This window comes from Akebia trifoliata, chromosome 4 (assembly GCF_017979445.1).
Source record: "Akebia trifoliata isolate Shusen 1 chromosome 4, ASM1797944v1, whole genome shotgun sequence".
NCBI classification, from domain to species: Eukaryota; Viridiplantae; Streptophyta; class Magnoliopsida; order Ranunculales; family Lardizabalaceae; genus Akebia; species Akebia trifoliata.
The window spans coordinates 24,818,664-24,841,868 of record NC_141378.1 but is presented as its reverse complement, the minus strand read 5'-3'; the positions used below and the strand labels follow the sequence as shown (position 1 = coordinate 24,841,868).

Below are 23,205 nucleotides of genomic sequence, written 5' to 3'. Positions count from 1 at the left end.
CAGTATGTCAGCAGATTTATCGTTCAACTCACCAACGTTTGCGAATCGATTTTCAAGCTTCTCAAGAAGAATGAACCAACAGTTTGGAATGAGCAATGTACAAAAGCTTTCAACCAAGTCAAGGAGTATCTCTTAAACCCACCTATTTTGGTTCCACCTACACTGGGTGAACCACTTCTCTTTTATCTATCAGTCACAGAAGAAGTTATGGGATGCATGCTTGCACAGTATAACAAAGATACTCGCAAAGAAAGGGTTATCTACTACATCAACAAAAAGATGTTAGAGCATGAACGAAAGTATTCGGCCCTCGAAAAAATTTGCTTAGTACTAGTATGGGCTACTCAGAGACTCCGGTACTATATGCTATCTCATTCAATTATCTTGTTATCTAGGATGGATCCTCTCTAGTATCTCTTCGAGAAACCAGCATTGACAAGGAGAACGGCATGATAGTTACTGTTGTTATCAAAGTTTGACATCACGCATGTTACACAGAAATCTATCAAAGGGAGAGCTGTGGCAGAATTTTTGACAGATTATCTAGTGGTAGAAGGAATAAGGCCTTTTGATCAGTTTCTAAATGAAAATGTCTTGCATGTTGAAGAAAAATTGCAGAATCAAACATGGTAGCTATACTTTGATGGGGACGCCAATCAGAATGGGTAAGAAATAGGGGCATTTTTACTTTCTCCTGAAGGATGCCACATTGCTTCGCTATTAAGTTAGCTTTTTTCCAACATCAATAATACAACAGAATTTGAGGCATGTATCGCTGGACTTGAAGTTGCTTTGAATTTGGGTATCACAGAAATTGAAGTATTCGAGGATTCAGCCTTGGTCATACATCAGTCGTTGGAAGAATGAAAAATTAGGGATGAAAAGTTGAAACCCTATCATGAGTATCTATTAAACTTAGTATTCAAGTTTAAAGCTATTCTGTTCCAACACCTGTCAAGGAAAGATAATAGATTTGCTGACTTTTTAGCCACTCTTTCTTCAATGATCCATTTGCCCCCTAGCATAAAATTGAGACCGATCACCGTCGAAGTCAAAGAAAAACCTGCATATTGCCATCAGATCAACATTACTACTCGACTACCCGATGGGTAACCATGGTATACAGATATAAAAAAAGTATTGGAAAAATAAGAATTCCCAGAAGAAGCATCGAAGAAGGAACGACAAACCTTACTAAGATTAGCATCTCAATTCATCATGTGCGCAGAAAGTTTATACAAAAGGTCTTGTGATAGGATTCATTTATCATGCATTGATGAAGATCAGATTGAACAGATAATGGTTGAATTACATTCAAGGGACTGTGGTCCTCACATGAGTGGGAAAATGTTATCTAAGAAAATTATGAGACAAGGGTACTACTGACCCACAATGGAAACAGATTGTCATCACATAGTCAAAACCTGTCACAAATGCCAAATACATGCAAACCTCATACATGTGCCACTTTCTCAATTAATTGGTCTGACTGCACCGTGGCCATTCTTAGTTTGGGGAATTGACATTATTGGTAAAATATTGCCTAAGGCATCAAACGGGCATGAATACATTCTAGTTACTATCAATTATTTTACTAAGTGGGTCGAAGCTGCCTTTTATGATGTTCTCACAGCATCTCGAGTTGCAAAGTTTATCCAAACGAACATCATCAGTCGATACGAGGTACCTTCGGAACTGATTTCTGATAACGAGTCACACTTCAAAGTTGAGGTTATTACATTGTGTTCAAAGTTCAAAATCTCACACCACAAATCATCTCCTTACCTTCCTCAGGCCAATGGAGCAGTCGAAGCAGCTAATAAGAATTTTAAGACTATTATTAGGAAAATGTGTCAATCACATCGAGATTGATCAGAAAAATTGCCATTTGCACTATGGGCATATCGAACTTTAATTCGATCATCTACTAGAGCTACTCCCTACTCCTTAGTGTGTGACATGGAAGCAATCTTGCCAGTTAAAATAGAAATCTCATCTCTTAAGGTTTTGTTGAAAAGTCAGTTGTCAAAAGTAGGTTGGGTTCGTCAATGGTATGAAGAATTAAATTTGATCGAAGAAAAATGACTAAGAGCTTTGTACCACGTGCAAGCTTATCTAAGAAGAGTCGCCCATGCATTTGACAAAAATATCAAGGCCCGTCACTTACAAGTCGAGGATTTGGTACTCAAAGAAAATCGGGCACCTATATTTGACCCTAGAGGGAAGTTCAAACCAAATTGGGGAGGTCTGTTCATCATCAAGGAAATATTACCAGGAAAAACTGTCAGACTTCAAGGTTATAATGGAATCAAATTACCAAAACTAACCAACCTTGATCAAATTAAACTATCGTGAAGCTTCTTTTTGTCTAAAAGATGATGATTTCTATGTTTCTGGGATCGTATTTTTATAGCGTGGCGTGGTTTCTAAGGTTTTGTCAGTTCGAGATACCTCATCCGAATTTCTGAAATATATCTGGTAACAAAATAAAGCAATGGAATACACATCCATCATTGGGAATCATTGCAATCGGGTTGACGAGTTGATTAATTAGGCGGATGCAAAAATGGGGTATCTACAGATACCCCTCTTTGGCAGAAGGTTGAAGCAAACTAGATAACAAAATTTATTTTGGTAGATAATGCGATATCCGAATGCCAAAGCTAGTGACAGTTCATTTTGCAGCCTGATTTAGCAATTCGTCGAGGTGTTCGGATCCTTGAGGGTAAAACTCTCCCCGAATTAAAAGGTTGTCAGGTCCTTGAGCGCAAATTCTCACTGACGGTGTCAGATCCTTGAATTTTAGAAAATTCTCCTTGACTGATGTAACAACTGTGCAAATGTGTGCATTGTGTGAAACTGAGTAAAATCTGAGTAAAACAAAATTCGAGAACATTTGAATGATATTTGAGACAAATCTGAACAAAAGTTGATAAAAAGTTGAATGTTATATTCTACCTACCCTAGGTGAAAGAGTAATGAACTTATTTTTTTGGGAAGTTCTATTCTACCTACTCGGAATGAAAGAATAATGAACTAATAATTTTGGAAGTCCTACTCTACCTGCCCAGGATGAAAGAGTAATAAACTAATCTTTTTTTCGGAAGTTTTACTCTACCTACTTAGAGTGAAAGAGTAATGAACTAAGCTTTTTGGGAGTCCTACTCTACCTGCCCAGGGTGAAAGAGTAATGAACTAATTTTTTTGGGAAGTTCTACTCTACCTACTTGGAGTGAGAGAGTAATGAACTAAGCTTTCTTAGAGTCCTACTCTACCTGCCCAGGGTGAAAGAGTAATGACCTAATTTTATTTTTTTTTGGAAAAGTTCTACTCTATCTACTCGGAGTAAAAGAGTAATGAACTAAGCTTTTTGGGAGTCCTACTCTACCTACCCAAGGTGAAGGAGTAATGAACTAATTGGGAAGTTCTACTCTACTTACTCGGAGTGAAAGAGTAATGGACTAATTCTTTTAGGGAGTCCTACTCTACTTGTCCAGGGTGAAAGAGTAATGAACTAATTTTTTTTGGGAAGTTCTACTCTACCTACTCGGAGTGAAGGAGTAATGAACTAAGCTTTTTAGGAGTCTTACTCTACCTGTTGAAAGTGCCCTCGATCCGCGGGGTGCGCAGATCCGCTTTTGACCCTTGAGGTTTGGGAGTCGCCACTTAGTTATTGTGGTCTAGGAACCAAACTGACTCTAAAATGGATAAAAACTAATCTACTACAGAAAATCCGAATCCGGGGATCATGTTACGGGGTTGGAAGGTGTTACGCACCAACCCCGCCCGGCCATTGCCGGTCTCTACTTATCCCAAATAAAGTTACATCGCTAATAACAAACCTAGATTAAAAAAATAATAAAAAAAACTTACCTTCGATCTGCAAAAGTGCTATTCCCTCAGATCTGGTGAGAATGGCTCCTTGTACCGTATTCCTTACTTCGTTCTATCTCCGGATCTGATTCCTGATCTCCGAGGTAAGGTATCTCCTTCTTGGATCTGGGTGCTTCGAATTTGTTGTGGATTTTTGGGATGTTTTTGAGAGGTTTTTGAGTGTTTTTTAGGCTAAAATCGGAATAGGGGTGTTAGGGAAGGAGTTAGGGCTCCAAAATTAGGGTTTTGGGGAGGCTATGGAGGCTTCTTTACCTACTTTTCCTAGGGTTTTTTCTTTGATACGAAAATAGGGTGTGGAGGCTCCTATTTATAAAATTTTTAGAAGCATTAAGGTTTGATTAGGATTTCAATTAGGGTTTAGACTTTGGTATCATGAGATGGACTTAGTCTTTAGGGTTTTGACTTAGGATTTTGACTTTAGTCTTATGAGATTGACTTGATAAGTTTAGATTAGGGTTAGGGTTTTGACTTTAGTCTTATGAGATTGACTTGATTAGTTTAGATTAGGGTTTTGATTTAGGGTTTTGACTTTAGTCTTATGAGATTGACTTTAATACTTGACTTTAGTCTTACTTAATTGACTTTAATTTTGACTTTAGTCTTATTTGATTGACTTTAATATCTTGCCTTTAGTCTTGCTTGAGTGACTTTAAATTTTTGGAGAACCCCTCTCTATTATATCTTTGATTCTTTGGACCCCCAAATGGAGGGGTCCTTAAAGAAATATCTCACGAACCCTCAACAATTTTGCCTGAAAGCCTGATTGATCGATTTTTTTGTTCACATTTTAAAATTAATTTTATTAATATTTCACTTTACTTTATTTAATGATTTATTTATTAATTTCGAAATCTTTAATTTTTAAAATTGTGAAATTATCATTTTGCCCTCGAAGAGGATTTTTTTACATTTTAAGTCGTTTTTCCATGTTCCAGGATGTTTTGGAATCAGTTTTTCCTACGGAATTCAATGGGAATGTTGATTTTTGTCATTTATGAAGTTTTTTTGTATGAAATGGTCGTGAACTTTATGAGGGGTATTTTCGTACTTTTGTCAAATTCTGTTAAAATTGGTGAAATGATTTATTTGGTTCTGATTTGTTGTTTTATGTGTTTGAATGGATTTTCCTAAGCGTAATGTAGGCTCTAGGGTTGTTTTGATGTTAGGGGTATTTTGGTAATTTGGTCATTTTGAGTGATTTTTATCGTGAAGATTCTTTTTGGTTTGCAAGATGATGATTTCTATGTTTCTGGGGTCGTATTTACCTAGCGTAGCGTGGTTTCTAAGTTTTGTCAGTTAGAGATACCTCATCCGGATTTCTGAAACATATCTGGTAACAAAATGAAGCATTGGAATAAACATCCATCATTGGGAACCTTTGCGATCGGGTTGACGACTTGATTAATCAGGCGGATGCAAAAATGGGGTGTCTACAGATGCCCCTCTTTGGTAGAGGGTTGAAGCAAACTAGATAGCAAATCTATTTTGGTAGATAGTGCGATATCCGAATGCCAAAGCTAGTGACAGTTCATTTTGCAGCCTGATTTAACAATTCGTCGGGGTATTCGGATCATTGAGCGTAAAACTCTCCCAAAACTAGAAAAATGTCAGGTCCTTGAGTGCGAGCTCTCACTGGCAGTGTCAGATCCTTGAATTTTTAAAAAATTCTCCTTGACTGATGTAACAACTGTGCAAGTGTGTGGGCTCAAAATCTGAGACAGATTTCAAAGAGTTTGAGTTGGAAATGAGTCAAATCTGAGCATGAAGTAAATATAAACTGAGCATAATTCCAAGAAAACCCTTGGCGGCATCTGAGCATAATTCCGAGAAAACCCTCGGTGGTAACTGAGCATAGTTCCGAGAAAACCCTCGGGGGCATCTGAGCATAATTCCAAGAAAACCCTTGGCGGCATCTGAGCATAGTTCCGAGAAAACCCTCGGCGGCATCTGAGCATAATTCCAAGAAAACCCTTGGCGGCATCTAAGCATAGTTCCAAGAAAATCCTTGGCGGCATCTGAGCATAGTTCCAAGAAAACCCTTGGCGGCATCTGAGCATAGTTCCGAGAAAACCCTCGGCGGTATTTGAGCATAATTCCAAGAAAACCCTTGGCGGCATCTGAGTATAGTTCCGAGAAAACCCTCGGCGGCATCTGAGCATAATTCCAAGAAAACCCTTGGCGGCATCTGAGCATAGTTCCGAGAAAACCCTCGGCGGCATCTGAGCATAATTCCAAGAAAACCCTTGGCGGCATCTGAGCATAATTCCAAGAAAACCCTTGACGGCATCTGAGCATATTTCCGACAAAACCCTCGGCGGCATCTGAGCATAATTCCAAGAAAACCCTTGGCGGCATCTGAGCATAATTCCAAGAAAACCCTTGGCAGCATCTGAGCATAGTTCCTAGAAAACCCTCGGCGGCATCTGAGCATAATTTCAAGAAAACCCTTGGCGGCATCTGAGCATAATTCCAAGAAAACCCTTGGCAGCATCTGAGCATAGTTCAGAGAAAACCCTCGGCGGCATCTTAGCATAATTCCAAGAAAACCCTTGGCGGCATCTGAGCATAGTTCCGAGAAAACCCTTGGAGGCATCTGAGCAAAATCCAAGATGAACCTTGGCGGTATTTGAGCAAAATCCAAGATAACCCTTGGTGGCATCTGAGCAAAATTGGCGAAGGAATGAAGGACTTTTGGGAAAGAATGAATAAATTTGGAAAAGACTGATCAGAGTGAATTGAATAAATCTGGAAGATACTGAATCTGGAAGAGAAATGATCGAATCCAAGAATGATTGGATCTAGGAAAAAAATACCATATTAGTTGATCTCTGGGCACAGTCAAATGTGAGATCCGAAATGCTTTTGTTTGAACCTCAAGGATTTATCCAAAAGTTTTATGAATTTAAAACCTGAGTTTTTATTTCTTTTGAACCTCAAGAGTTTTTTGAATTATCAAAGGGTAACCTTAAGTTTGAGGTTTTTAGGATTAACATTGCTCCAAAAACAAAATGTCCCTAGCTTGACAATAAACATGGCATTGAAAATAATTGAACACATCATTAAAAAATGCCCCTGGTATAAGGAGGGAAATTACATATTTAGAGGAAAAAGAAAAATGCCCCTTGTATGAAGGTTTAAATATTTGATTACCACAAGCGCAATAAAGATCCAACTTTTAATTTTGATTAATTTTATTGAAGATTTTGAGTCAGGCTCAAGAGAACAAAATATTTCTTTTGAGACTCATCATAGAATTCACCCTTCTCTCCATTGGTTCACTTGGGGAAGTAAGAATTTTCAGATCGATCGTAGACAAGATACTTGTGGCTTCTGAATCTATGCCTGGTTTAAGCTGAGTATTGAACTTGATTATTCGGACTTCTGATGTTTCAGCTCGAACCGCTCTCAACTTGGGATTTTCTTCTGTTTTTCTTTGTCGCTCTAACTTTTGCCTAGATCGCCTTTTCAGGTTTTCAATCTATCGAGCTTGCTCTAACTTTTTCCTAGATCGCCTTTTCAGGTTTTCGATCTAGCGAGCTTTTTCTTTTTTCTTGGCTCTGATTGTTGCCAAAGTTGTCCTTTCAGATTTTCAACTTTGCGAGCTTGTCTTAATTTTTGCCTAAGTCGCGCTTTTCGGATTTTCAACTTAGCAGGCTTCATCATTTTTTTATCTTTATCTTTTTCTTCTCCTCTGAAGTTCTAGAATTACTGTCTGATCATGCTTCGCTACCCTCCTTGACTTTTTCACACGGTACTTAGGAGGACTTTTATAGGTAGGCTTGGGACTAGGCATAAAAAGAAAGGAATTTTGAGGCTCAAAAACCCAAATGCCCCTTGTGTGACATTTCATTTAAAAAAAATTTTCTTGAACTTTCTTCCCCATTTTGGATGATATTTCTTTTTCTTTTGAATTTTTTTCTTCTTAGATTTTTCCTTTGTCGGGGAATCTATATATATATTTTTATTTTGATGTGGTCGGGCCTGAAGTAACTTCTCAGGTTGCCTACGTACCCCAAATTTTTGGGATCAGACCAAAACGTAGTTCAGATATTCCCTCCCCTAGGTTAGGTGATCGGGCTAAGAAATAAAAGGCACAATTTTTCTCTTTTTGAATAGACTGCAAAAGGGGTTGAGAAAGGAGAATAAAGAACTAGGTAATAGGAAAATTGATTCGGCCAAAAATGGCCTCCTTAAATGTAGTACCATTTGATTTGGTCAAGGTTAGTTGGTTCTGGTAACTCGATTCCATCATGATCTTGAAGTCTAACAGCTTTTCCTGACAATATTTCCTTAATGAATGAATTTCTCCAATTGGGTTCAGACTTTCTCCTATAGTCGAGGAGGAGTGTTCAATTTTCTTTGAAGTCTGATAGTTAAATCCTTGACTTGTAAATGATGAGCTTTGACCTTTTTGTCAAATGCACGGGTGACTCTTCTTAGATAAGCTTGCACATGGTACAGGGCTTTAACTCGTTTTCTTCGATCAAGTTTAATTCTTCATACTGCTGTCGAACCCAATCTGTTTCTAACAAATGATTTTCCAACAAGACCCTGAGAGACGAAATTTCCATTTCAACTGGCAAGACTACTTCCATGCCATACACTAAGGAGTAGGGAGTAGCTCCAGTAAAGGATCGAATTGAAGTTCGATATGTCCATAGCGTGAATGATAATTTTTCTGACCAATCTCGATGTGATTGACATATTTTCCTGATGATAGTCTTGAGACTCTTAATAACTGCTTCAACCGTTCCATTGATCTGAGGATGGTAGGGGGATGATTTGTGCTTCCGGATCTTCAACTTTAAACATAGAGTAATGATTTATGCTTTGAAGTACGACCCATTATCAGAGATCAGTTCAAAAGGTACCCTTATATCGACTGATAATATGTGATTTGAAACTCAAGATGTAGTGCTGATACATTTTATAACATCTTCTTTGATTCCATCGATATAGACGAGTATCTATTCCGTGTTGAACAACACCCAAGCTTGTACCTAACATACCCTCATATGATCACACGAACAAGTCTTTTGAAATTTCTGAGTAAATTCATTATCCCCTCGTGTTCCTTTAGGGATAAGATGGTTTCTATTTGAATCTCTTTAGGAATTATTTTTTGTTTCGAGGTCAAAGACCTTCCTTTCTCGATTAAAGGTTGAGCCCGACTCTTATCTTCTTGTTCAGAAACGAAATCTATTAAATTATTAGTTAATTCGTTAATGCGCTCGAGGTATTCAAAAATTTCCTTTATCCGATCAATTTCAGATGGGGCAACAGACACCTATAGACTCGATGAACTAACCTGACTCAATAGGAAAGAGTAGACTCAATCTAAGGAAGACATGACCTTGCTGGAAAAAAAGACTCGAGCTAACCCAAATGACTCATGAAAACTCAAGACAAGTACCCACACGAGTTTGATTAGGACTGAGGACTGAGATATTACTTACAACCGGTAGGATTGAAGCACTATGATCTTCAAAGAACAACTGAACGATGTTGAGAAATTTTGAGGTCATTTCTAACTGTTGACTTGATATTGACGTTTACTCTAACTGACCGGATTTACAACCCTAGCTAGACGATAGACGATTGAGCTTAGATACAATGATAACCCTTAAAACCTCTTTGAAGGTGAATTTAACCAATTTCAGTGTCACCCCCTTGATAACATTTTAAATGAACCCTGAGATTTTATAGAATTTTGTACACCAATCCGTTAAACAATTCATCCATTCAATGATTATTCAGAAGAAAAATAATTTTATTGCACTCTTGAAAATAATGTTTTTATTGAATAATAATTTTCACAATATTGATTATTTTTTGCAATCATTTTTTTTAGAAAAACATATTTTGATAATTTTATAAGGTTCATGCAAAAAATAGATTTTTGGTAAAAAAACATATTTCAAAAAAATTTCATGCAAACATAGATCTTTTGTAAATCATTTTCTTTTCTTTTGGAAAATATTTTCTTCTGAAAAATATTTTTTTCTCTGAAAAATAGTTTGTTATTTGGAAAGCATTTTCTCTTGAAAAATCTTGTTCTTCTGGAAAATACTTTTTCTTAGAAAACATTATTTTCTAGAGAATAACACTTTTTCTGGAAAACACTTATTTTGGAAAACACTTTTTCTAGAAAATACTTTCCATTCGTAAACCATTTTTCTTCTTTGAAAATTTGATTTTTATTTCAATTTAAATGGCCCAACCCACCATGATTATTGGATCGGGATGGACTGGGTCATTATTGTAAAAGAATGGATTCTTTATTGGGTCGGTGCACCCATTTTAATTTTCAAAACAAATTTTTGATCCTTGAGGACAATCATACACTTTGATCTCATCATTCACATCACTCACATACATTCATCAATCAACAGGCTCCATTTAATAAACAACCCGAGAACACCCACGATAAGTTCGAGTCGTGACCTACTGGGAAGATTTCTAGACTCTAAGCTTACTACGTGCAATGCATTTTTATCTGGCCACTCTTGCCTAAGCACACCTATATACCTTTCGATACGTGGTGACTTGATTTGATATACCGTATAGGTGATAATCCAAAACCTCAATTCACTTCTCTGAAGCTAAAAACAGCCAGTTTGATCTCCAGTTGAGAGGTGGCGCACAATGCTGAGCAAGGGCCCACTTAAATACCTCTCGTCTAGAATAGACGTAGTCTATCCCCCTCGTACAATAGGGTACAGCGGGGCAAGATCTTGCTTAGGCACCGGTTTTGACCAAGAAGTGCAATTGATATACTTAGATTATCTTTTATACCTACATGGTACAAGTCAAGAATTGTAGCTTTCATAAATGGTTTGGCATCCCACAAGGGGACCGACCACGTACTAATACTACGTTGGTAATCGGGACATGTGACTGTGTGACTCACAATAGGTCAAAGGCTCAGGTCACTCCAGCTTGGGTGCATCAATACATCTCTCAGAATCACCTGATTAGATGGTATTGATGCCCCAGTTTGATATACCCTAAGGTACGTGACTGGAGTTGTGATTTTCATGAATGACGTCGCATCTCCAAAGAGACCGGGCCACGCACTAGTGCCACGTTGACTATATGGGACGTGTAAGTGGGTAAAACAGTAAACGTGCTTGTGGTGTGTGCAAAATAGGGTGGGGTGTGCCCGGGGCCTTTTTCAAACACGTGGGCCCATGTGCCAGATTATGTCATCACATATGGATATCAAATGAATATTGATCAAGAAAATAATCCAAAACCCATCACATCGAAATTAAGATGAAATCAAACCCATCACAAATATATCTTCAAGATCATGGCATATAATAATTGATCAAACAAACATTGCAATAGGCATAATTTTTATAATTTTTAAGGTCCAATCAATGATCACTTTTGGGTGATCCAAAATAAATCGAGATTCCAATAGGTGTTACATTGATGATAGAATGACAATGGTTGAGATGAGCTCACTCTCAAGAACATTAATTGTGTCAACATTAGATAAATTCAGATTTTCTGTGAATTAGGAAAATACAATCTGAACTTGCATCGATGATATCTAAGACTCCCCATAACGAAATCGAGTGAACTCAAGTTCTAAATTAATCTACTCGATGAGATCTACATTTTATTAATAGGTGTCCAGACTTAGTTCTCACCAGAATATTCTGTAAAAACGTTTTAACGTTGCTGTCCCAACCTTCATTCAGAAACAATTCCAGATTTACAGATTGAACTTGCATCGATGATATCTAAGGCTTCTGATAATGAAATTGAGTGAACTCAAGTTCTAAATTAATCTACTCAATGAGATCTACGTTTTATTAAGAGGTTCCCAGACTTAATTCTCACTAGAATGTTCTGTAAAAAAGTTTTAACGTTGCTGTCCCAACTTTCATTCAGAACTAATTCCAGATTTACAGATTGAACTTGCATCGATGATATCTAAGGCTTCCGATAACGAAATTGAGTGAACTCAGATTCTAAATTAATCTACTCGACGAGATCTATGTTTTATTAAGAGGCTCCCAGACTTAATTCTCACTAAAATATTCTCTAAAAATGTTTTAATATTTCTGTCCAACCTTCATCATTCCATCATTTTCATAGGTCAATTTGAATCTTTCATTATTTAGGGGTCATCAAAAAGTGATCCTTAATTAGAGAAAAAAAAATGCAATACCCAAAATCATCTATAATCTAGATAAAAAATAAATAAACAGAAAAAATAAATAAAATAAATCCAACTAAATAATAAAAAAAAACTAGGTCATCTTGGCAATGCTCCCATACTTGGGGTTTTTCAAGTTTGATCCTCAATAGTCCCCAGTGGAGTCGCCACTGAAAGCGCCCTCGATCCGCGGGGTGCGTAGATCCACTTTTGACCCTTGAGGTTTGGGAGTCGCCACCTAGTTATTGTGGTCTAAGAACCAAACTGACTCTAAAATGGATAAAAATTAATCTACTACAGAAAATCCGAATCCGGGGATCATGTTACGGGGTTGGAAGGTGTTACGCACCAACCCCGCCCGGCCATTGCCGGTCTCTACTTATCCCAAATAAAGTTACATCGCTAATAACAAACCTAGATTAAAAAAATAATAAAAAAAACTTACCTTCGATCTGCAAAAGTGCTATTCCCTCAGATCTGGTGAGAATGGCTCCTTGTACCGTATTCCTTACTTCGTTTTATCTCCGGATCTGATTCCTGATCTCCGAGGTAAGGTATCTCCTTCTTGGATCTGGGTGCTTCGAATTTGTTGTGGATTTTTGGGATGTTTTTGAGAGGTTTTTGAGTGTTTTTTAGGCTAAAATCGGAATAGGGGTGTTAGGGAAGGAGTTAGGGCTCCAAAATTAGGGTTTTGGGGAGGCTATGGAGGCTTCTTTACCTACTTTTCCTAAGGTTTTTTCTTTGTTACGAAAATAGGGTGTGGAGGCTCCTATTTATAAAATTTTTAGAAGCATTAAGGTTTGATTAGGGTTTCAATTAGGGTTTAGACTTTGGTATCATGAGATGGACTTAATCTTTAGGGTTTTGACTTAGGATTTTGACTTTAGTCTTATGAGATTGACTTGATAAGTTTAGATTAGGGTTAGGGTTTTGACTTTAGTCTTATGAGATTGACTTGATTAGTTTAGATTAGGATCTTGATTTAGGGTTTTGACTTTAGTCTTATTAGATTGACTTTAATACTTGACTTTAGTCTTACTTAATTGACTTTAATTTTGACTTTAGTCTTATTTGATTGACTTTAATATCTTGCCTTTAGTCTTGCTTGAGTGACTTTAAATTTTTGGAGAACCCCTCTCTATTATATCTTTGATTCTTTGGACCCCCAAATGGAGGGGTCCTTAAAGAAATATCTCACGAACCCTCAACAATTTTGCCTGAAAGCCTGATTGATCGATTTTTTTGTTCACATTTTAAAATTAATTTTATTAATGTTTCACTTTACATTATTTAATGATTTATTTATTAATTTCGAAATCTTTAATTTTTAAAATTGTGAAATTATCATTTTGCCCTCGAAGAGGATTTTTTTACATTTTAAGTCGTTTTTCCATGTTCCAAGATGTTTTGGAATCAGTTTTTCCTAAGGAATTCAATGGGAATGTTGGTTTTTGTCATTTATGAAGTTTTTTTGTATGAAATGGTCGTGAACTTTATGAGGGGTATTTTCATAATTTTGTCGAATTCTGTTAAAATTGGTGAAATGATTTATTTGGTTCCGATTTGTTGTTTTATGTGTTTGAATGAGTTTTCCTAAGCGTAATGTAGGCTCTAGGGTTGTTTTGATGTTAGAGGTATTTTGGTAATTTGGTCATTTTGAGTGATTTTTATCGTGAAGATTCTTTTTGGTTTGCAAGATGATGATTTCTATGTTTCTGGGGTCGTATTTACCTAGCGTAGCGTGGTTTCTAAGTTTTGTCAGTTCGAGATACCTCATCCGGATTTCTGAAACATATCTGGTAACAAAATGAAGCATTGGAGTAAACATCCATCATTGGGAACCTTTGCGATCGGGTTGACGACTTGATTAATCAGGCGGATGCAAAAATGGGGTATCTACACCTGTCCAGGGTGAAAGAGTAATGTACTAATTTTTTTTGGGAAGTTCTACTTTACCTACTCGGAGTGAAAGAGTAATGAACTAAGCTTTTTGGGAGTCCTACTCTACCTGCCCAGGGTAAAAGAGTAATGAACTAATTTTTTTTGGGAAGTTCTACTCTACCTACTCGGAGTGAAGGAGTAATGAACTAAGCTTTTGGGGGGAAACAAACGGGGGATTAACACCGCATTTGATTCTTTTTTTTTTAAAGTTGGATTTTATGAAGGTCCGGTAAACATTTTAACTCTCTTTGAATCTTAGGTGTTTTCAAAATTGCTATCAAGAGGGTAACCTTTAATTCAAAGTTAACCTTATCCTTTAGGGGTTGGAATTGACCAGATTTCAGAACCAAAATGCCCATAGTTTGATAGGGAACATTACACTGGGGATAATTGAACATAATCTGAAAACGAATGCCCCTAGTGTAAGGGGGGAAACTGTACTCTTTAGAAAAAGGAAGTGTTCTTGTTATGAAAGTTTGAAATCATTGATTATCGCAAGCGCAATAAAGGTTTAACTTTTAATTTTAACGTTTTATATTGAAGATTTTGAGTTAGGCTCAAAGAAATTGGAACAAAATATTTCTTTCTGAAATTCATCATAGAATTTGTTCTTTCTCCCCGTCGGTTCGCTTAGAGACATGAAACTCTTCAGATCAATCATAGACGAGATACTTGTATCCACTAAGTATATATTTGGTTCAAACTGGGTATTGAAACTTGATCATTCGGACTTCTGATATTTCAGCACGGGCTGTCTTTTAAGCTTCTCAACTCAACGGAGGTTTTCTTTTATTTTTTCATTGCTCTAAGTTTTGCCTAGATTGCCTTTTCAGGTTTTCAATCTAGCGAGCATGCCCTAGCTTTTGCCTAGATCGCCTTTTTAGGTTTTCGATCTAGCGAGCTTATAATTTTTTCTTTTTTTCTTTCTTTGATTGTTGCCAAGGTCATCCTTTCAGATTTTTAACCTCGCGAGCTTGCCTTAATTTTTTCCTAAGTTGCCATTTTGGATTTTCAACCTAGCAGGCTCTTTTTTTTTCTTCCTGTCTGAACTTCTGGAGTTACTATCTGATCATGCTTTTCTATCTTCCTTGACTTTTCTTACGGTACTTAGGAGGACTTTCATAGGTAAGCTTATGATTGGGTATAAAAAGAAAGGGATCTTGAGGCTCAAAAACCCAAATGCCCCTTGTGTGACATTTCGTTTTAAATTATTTTCTTTTCCCTTGAATTTTCTTCCCCACTTTGACAATTTTTTTCTTTTGAAATTTTTTTCTTTTTAGATTTTTTCTTTGTCAGGGAATCTATTTTTATTTTTTTTTATTTTGATGTGGTCGGGCCTGAAGTAATTTCTCTGGTTGCCTACGTACCCCATAATTTTGGGATCAGACCAAAACGTAATTCGAATATTTCCCTCCCCTGGGTTAAGTGATCGGGCTGAGAAAGAAAAAGGCATAATTTTTATTTTTGAAAAGACTGCAAATGGGTTGAGAAAGGATATGTTGAACTGGGTAACTGGGTAATATGAGGATTGATTCGGTCAAAGATGGCCTCCTTAAATGTAGTACCGTTTGATTTAGTCTAGGTTTGTTGGTTCTAGTAACTCGATTCCATCATGATCTTGAAGTTTGATAGCATTTCTTGGTAATATTTCCTTGACGATGAACGTACTCACCAATTAGGTTTGAACTTCTCTCTAAGGTCAAAGATAGGTGCTCGATTTTCTTTGAAATCTGATGGTTTTTCAAAGTAGTATTTTCTTGCTGATAGATGAATTTCTCCAATTAAGTTCAGACTTCCTCCTATGGTCGAGGAGGAGTACTTAGATTTCTTTGAAGTCTGATGGTTAAATCCTTGACTTGTAAGTAGCGAACTTTAACCTTCTTATCAAACGTGCGAGCGATTCTTCTTTGATAAGTTTGCACCCAAAGTTATTTTTCTTCAATCAAGTTTAACTCTTCGTACCCAATGACGAGTCTAGTCTGTTTCTAGCAATTGACTTTCCATCAAGACCTTGAAATACAGGATTTCCAATTTAACTAGCAAAACTGCTTCCATATCATATACTAGAGAGTAGGGAATAGCTCCAATAGAAGACTGGATTGAAGTATGATGTGCCCCTAGTGTGAATGGTAATTTTTCTAACTAATCCCAGTGTGATTAAACATATTTTTTTGATGATTATCTTGAAACTCTTACGAGCTGCTTCAACTGCTCCATTAATCTGAGGACGGTAGGGTGATGATCTGCGATGCCGGATTTTGAACCTTGTACACAGAATAATGACTTATGCTTTGAAGTACGACCCATTATCAGAGATCAATTCAAAAGGTATCCCCATATCGACTGATAATATGTGATTTGCAACTCAAGATGTAGTGAGGATAACACTGATACATTTTATAACATTTTCTTTGATTCCATCGATATAGACGAGTATTTATTCCATGTTGAACAACACCCAAGTTTGTACCTAGCATACCCTCATATGATCACACAAACAAGTCTTTTGAAATTTCTGAGTAAATTCATTATCCCCTCGTGTTCCTCTAGGGATAAGATGGTTTCTATTTGAATTTCTTTAGGAATTATTTTCTATTTCGAGGTCAAAGACCTTTCCTTTCTCGATCAAAGATTGAGCCCGACTCTTATTTTCTTGTTCAGAACATAAATCTATCAAATTATTAGTTAATTCGTTAATGCGCTTGAGGTATTCAAAAATTTCCTTTATCCGATCAATTTCAGATGGGGCGACAGACACCTCTATAGACTCGATGAACTAACTTGACTCAATAGGAAAAAAGTAAACTCAATCTAAGGAAGACATGACCTTACTGGAAAAAAGGACTCGAGCTAACCCAAATGACTCATGAAAACTCAAGGCAAGTACCCACATGAGTTTGATTAGGACTGAGGACTGAGATATTACTTACAACCGGTAAGATTGAAGCACTATGATCTTTAGGGAACAACTGGGCGATGTTGAGAAATTCTGAGGTCATTTCTGACTATTGACTTGATATTGACGTTTACTTTAACTGACCGGATTTATAACCCTAGCTAGACTATGGATGATTGAGCTTAGATACAATGATAACCCATATACCTCATTGAATGTGAATTTAACCAGTTTCAGTGTCACCCCTTGATAACATTTTAAATGAACCCTGAGATTTTATTGAATTCTGTGCACCAACCCATTAAACAATTCATTAATGTAATGAATATTTAGAAAAATAATTTTATTGCACTCTTGAAAAATATTGACAAATAATGTTTTCATTGAATAACAACTTCCACAAACATATTTCAATAATTTTTCATGCAAAAATAGATTTTTTTTAAACCATTTTTTTTCTGAAAAATATTTTTCTTCCTTTTCTTTTTTTTTTAGAAAATATTTTCTTTTAGAAATTTTTTTTTTGGGAAAGTATTTCTCTTCTGAAAAATATTTTTCTTCTGGAAAATATTTTTCTTCTTTTAAAATGGGTTAAAAATTCGAATCAGAAAAAAGTTTGAATTTCATTTTGATTCAAATGGCTCAACCCATAATGATCGTTGGATCGAGATGGATTGGGTCAAGTTTAAAATATATTTTTTATTGGGTTGGTGCACCTAGTGATTAGGTTAAATAGAAAAGATTGATCCTTGAGGACAAAATCGTACATTATGATCTTATCATTTGCATACATTCACATGCATTCATCAATCACAAAGTCTCATTCAATGAACAACCCGGGAACACCCACGATAAGTTCGAGTTGTAACCTATAGGGAAGGTTTCTAGACTCTAAGCTTACTACGTGTAATGCATTTTTATCTGGCCACCCTTGCCCAAGCACACCTATTAGGTGATAATCTAAAACCTTAACTCATTTCTCTGAAGCCAAAAACAGCCAGTTTGATCTCCAGTTGAGAGGTAGCGCACAATGCTGAGCAAGGGCCCACTTAAATACCTCTCGTCTAGAATAGACGTAGTCTATCCCCCTCGTCCAGTAGGGTACAGCGGGGCAAGATCTTGCTTAGGCACCGATTTTGACTAAGAAGTGCAATTGATATACTTAGATCATCTTTTATCCCTACGGATATGAGTCAAGAGTTGTAGCTTTCATAAATAGTTTGGCATCCCACAAGGGGACCGACCACATACTAGTACTACGTTGGCAATCGAGACATGTGACTGTGTGGCTCACAATAGGTCAAAGGCTCAGGTCGCCCCAGCCTGGGTGCATCAATATACCTCTCAGAATCACTTGATCAGACGGTATTGATGCCCCAGTTTGATATACCCTAAGGTACGTGACTGGAGTTATGGTTTTCATGAATGACGTCGTATCTCCGAGGAGATCGGGTCACACACTAGTGCCACGTTGACTAAATGGGACGTGTAAGTGCGCAAAACAGTAAACGTGCACGTGGTGTGTACAAAATAGGGTGGGGTGTGTGAAAGCGCCCTCGATCCGCGGGGTGCGCGGATCCGCTTTTGACCCTTGAGGTTTGGGAGTCGCCACCTAGTTATTGTGGTCTAGGAACCAAACTGACTCTAACATGGATAAAAAGAACTAATCTACCATAAAAAATCTGAATTCGGGGATCATGTTACGGGGTTGGAAGGTGTTAGGCACCAACCCCGCCCGGCCAAAGCCGGTCTCTACTAACTTCCCAAATATATCACATTGCTAAAAACCTAGATAAAAACAAAAATAAAAATTTCATACCTTTCCGATAGCAAGGATTTTGCTCCCTCAGATCTGACAAAAAGAGCTCCTTGTACTATACTCTCTTGCTTCGTTCTGTCTCCGGATTTGACTTCGGATCTCCTAGATCAAGGTATCTCATTGTTTTTAGATCTGAACTCTTCAAGTTTGTTGCGGATTTGGGGGTGTTTTTGGAGGGATTTTAGGTGTTTTCTAGACTAAAATTGAAGGAGGGATGTTAAGTAAGGAGTTGGGGCTCCAAAACTAGGGTTTATGGGGGGCTAGGGGAGCTTCTAGACCTACTTCTCTTAGGGTTTATGATTTTATACGAAAATAGGGTGTGAGCACCTCTATTTATAGATGTTTTTAGGGGTTGATTTGGATAGAGTTAGTGTTTAATTAGAGATCTTTTAATTAGAGTTGTGTTTTAGTTAGACTTATTTTAGGTAGAATTGTATTTTAATTAGAGTTGTTTTAGGTAGAATTGTTTTTAAGTTAGAACTCTATTAGATAGAGTTATTAATCAATTATAATTCTATTATGACTTTTGGTCTTATTCGATTGACTTTTAATGTTTTGACTTTAGTCTTAATTGATTGACTTTTAATATCTTGACTTTAGTCTTGCTTAATTGACTTTAATTTTGACTTCAGTCTCACTTGATTGACTTTAATACCTTGACTTCAGTCTTGCTTGATTTACTTTTAATTTTTGGAGAACCCCCCTCTAAAATATCTTTAATTCTTTGGACCCCCAAATGGAGGGGTCCTTAAAGAAATATCCCACGAACCCTCAACAATTTTACCTGAAAGTCCGATTGATCGATTTTTTAGTTTCAATTTTTAAATTAATTTCATTAATGTTTCACTTTAATTATTTAATGTTTTATTTATTAATTTCGAATTTTTTAATTATGAAAATTGTGAAATTACCGTTTTACCCCCGGAGAGGACTTTTCACTTTTTAAGTCGGTTTTTAATGTTCTAGGATGTTTCAGAATCGATTTTTCGTAAGGAATTCAATGGAAATGTTGGTTTGTGTCATTTATGAAAATTTTTATGTGAAATGATTGTGAACTTTATGAGGGGCATTTTCGTAATTTTGTCAAATTCTGTTAAAATTGGTGAAATGATTTATTTGGTTCCGATTTGTTATTTTATGTGTTCGAGAGAGTTTTCCTAAGCGTAACATAGGCTCTAGGGTTGTTTTGAGGTTAGGGGTATTTTGGTAATTTGATAATTTTTTAGTGATTTTTATCGTGAAGTTTCTTTTTGGTCTGCAAGATGATGATTTCTATGTTTCTAGGGTCGTATTTTCCTAGCGTAGCGTGATTTCTAAGGTTTTGTCAGTTCGAGATACCTCATCCGGATTTCTGAAACATATCTGGTAACAAAATAAAGCAATGGAATACACATCCATCATTGGGAATCATTGCAATCGGATTGACGAGTTGATTAATCAGGCGAGTGCAAAAATGGGGTGTCTACAGTGTGCCGGGGCCTTTTTCAAACACATGGTTCCATGGGTCCAATTAAACCATCCAACATTGGGTTCTCAAATGAATGTTGATCAAGAAAATAACATAAAACTCATCACATCGAAATTAAAATGAAAGCAAACACATCACAAATATATCTGTAGAGATCATGGCACATTATATGGGCATACAACACAAAGAATAATTAATTTGATCCAACATTGAAAATGCCCACAAATTTATTATTTATGGTCCAATCAAGGGTTACTTCAAGCGATCCAAACAAAATCAATACTTTAACAAATATTGCATCGAGGATAGAATGGTAATTGTTGAGGTAAGGAGTGATGAACATTTTTTTATTTTTTTTTGAAAAATATGCATGGCAAATCTTTTGAGAACATAGGCTAACGTGACCAACTCATAAGGTTTCAAATTTTACTAAAGGTCCTTAAGCCACGTGGTTCATCATGTCGGCAATCCAACGTCACAATCTTAAAGATTTTGATGGGAAATTTTCTATCCAAAAATAAAATTCACATTTATTTTTTTTTTAGTTTTGATCCAAGGTTTTTGAAAATGAGCCATTACGAAATCCCGAATCTAAAAATAAAAATTAATTATTTTTCTTGAAAATTTTCTTTTGAAAATTCTTTAAGTTTTGGCTTCCACAACCCTATGACATTGAACAGTGATTTTATGTGGCACACGGTGAACTCAACTACCCTTAGTAAGTATGAAACCTTACTAGATTAGTGAGATTAGCCTTGCTTAAGGGTTATCTATATTTGCAGTCAAACAACTATTCTTAAAAGTGGTTTCCGTCACTTAGCAAAGTTTGGGGTGAGACCCACATTGATAAAATAAAAACTAATATAAAGAATTGAGCCTCACATGCATGACTGTTTTGTTAGAAAAAAAACAGAAAGTCCAGCCAATATTTGTTGAGGAACGCCCTTCAAAAAATTAATCCTCTTTTTTTTTTGGCAAAAATGTGGGTCCCACCCAAAATTTATTTGAGTAAAATAAACTTTTAAAAGTAATGAAATTTTTTTGATAAATGCCATATGTAAATTTGTTAAAAAAAAAAACAAAATTTTCCCATCCAACACCAACCTTATAGGCCTGGCCCACGTGAGACCTCAAAAACATCACCATCGCCCTTTTTCTTTCTTTGAATTTTTCGGTTTTTTTTTTTTTTTTAGCCACAAATCAAAATTAAAGAAGAAAAAAAAATGCATTTTCAGGCTAAGGCGTTATTTCCAACTTTCTTCTCTTCTTTAAAAGACTTTATTGTGTTGTTCTGTTAATGGCTTCGTGAACATCATGTAAGATAACGCTATCGTCTTTCTTGCCATTGTAATCATGGCTGTGGATGCAGCACCAAAGAGGGCAATTAGGGACAAAACGGATACTTGGCCGACTAATGTGGCCATTGCTTCGAACACTAGTACCCCATATACATAAGGATGCTGATAACATGCAGTCCATGCCTTGAACAGCTCTCCAATCAAAAGCATGGGTGGAATCAAGAAAGGCAATCAGTTGAACAAACAATATCTCCATCTGTGTTGTTTCCGGATTCATGGTAAAGATTGCTTCTTGTAAATTACCAAGAAAGGAATCCATGACTAAAGCACCCGATATCATCACGACACTTATCACGCTGAAGTTAGGAGATGTGTGAACATACACTAAGGTGAAAAGGATGAGACCCACGACAAGGAGTAGAGCCGAAAGGTATTCGAGGATTGAGTATTTCCGTCGTAGACCAGGAATGAAGGTTCCCATTACCATTATAGGAAAAACCTTGATGGATTTGAACATGAGCTGTGCCGGGTAATTAAGAAAAGCGAGAGACCCTTTGGTTAGACCATGGGAACCCATGAGAACGGCAGAGAGCTTCACATAAGTCTTCCAAGGGTTCAACATTTGTTTGGTGGTGAAGAGAGAGAGAGAAAGAGAGAGATGAAGGGGAGAGAGAGAGATCAAGAAAAATGTCCTCTGTTTGCTGTTTTTCAGCATATGGAGAAGGAGATAACAAACAGTAAAAACTGTTTTCTACTAACAAAAAAAAATATTTTTTTGATTTTTTTTCTTGGAACCCTCTCCTCATCATGAACAACATTAAAAAAAGGCACTTTTTTCGTTTCTTAATGCATCACTCACAAATAAAATTTTTTTACAACTCGTCGCCTATGCTTAGTAAAGTGCCAAAAAAATCATCCAAAATTATTTTTTTTCTTTTAAAAAAAAAATTAAATAACTCTCATCCCAACCATCATCATTACATTCTCAGTTTATGTCAATTTTAATCTTTCATTATTTAGGAATCATCAAAAGGTGACCCTTAATTAAACCATAAAAACAATTGTCAAAACAAAGTATCCAAAATTGAACCAAAAGATACTAATAAAAGATAATACAGACTAAAAAATAATTCAAATAAAAAATGGGTCATTCCTTATGTCATTGCCTTTGATATCCTGCATTATTTAGGGTCATTTTGAATGATCCCAAATTGAACCATAACAAAGATATGCAAAAAAAAAAATTCAACATCCCAATCAATGATCACCAATAGAGCCGAAAGAATGATAAAAATCAAAATAAAAAATAAATAACTAAAAATAAAATGAAAACTAGGTCCTACTGGCAATGTTCCCAAACTTGGGGCTTTTCAAGTCTGATCCTCAATAGTCCCCAATGGAGTCGTCACTGAAAGCGTCCTCGATCCGTGGGGCGCGCGGATCCGTTTTTGACCCTTGAGGTTTGGGAGTCGCCACCTAGTTATTACGGTCTAGGAACCGATTAATGACTCTAAATAGATAAAGAACTAATCTAGAATAGAAAAAACTGAATTCGGGGATCATGTTACGGGGTTGGAAGGTGTTAGGCACCAACCCCGCCCAGCCAAAGCCGGTCTCTACTAATTTTCCAAATAAGTTACATTGCTAAAAAAACCTAGATAATAATAAATAAATAAATAAAAAATAATAAGTTATACCTTTCTAATAGCAAAGACTTTG

The 23,205-nt window shown here is 36.4% G+C and overlaps 2 pseudogenes; both read right to left on the bottom strand.

Annotated features, from left to right (window-relative positions):
* Positions 1-21,334, bottom strand: part of LOC147404577 (protein ORANGE-LIKE, chloroplastic-like) — a 61,395-nt pseudogene extending 40,061 nt beyond the window's left edge.
* A 122-nt stretch (positions 21,335-21,456) lies between these two features.
* LOC147404576 (UDP-galactose/UDP-glucose transporter 4 pseudogene) lies at positions 21,457-22,201 on the bottom strand (annotated as a pseudogene).
* Positions 22,202-23,205: the final 1,004 nt, after the last annotated feature.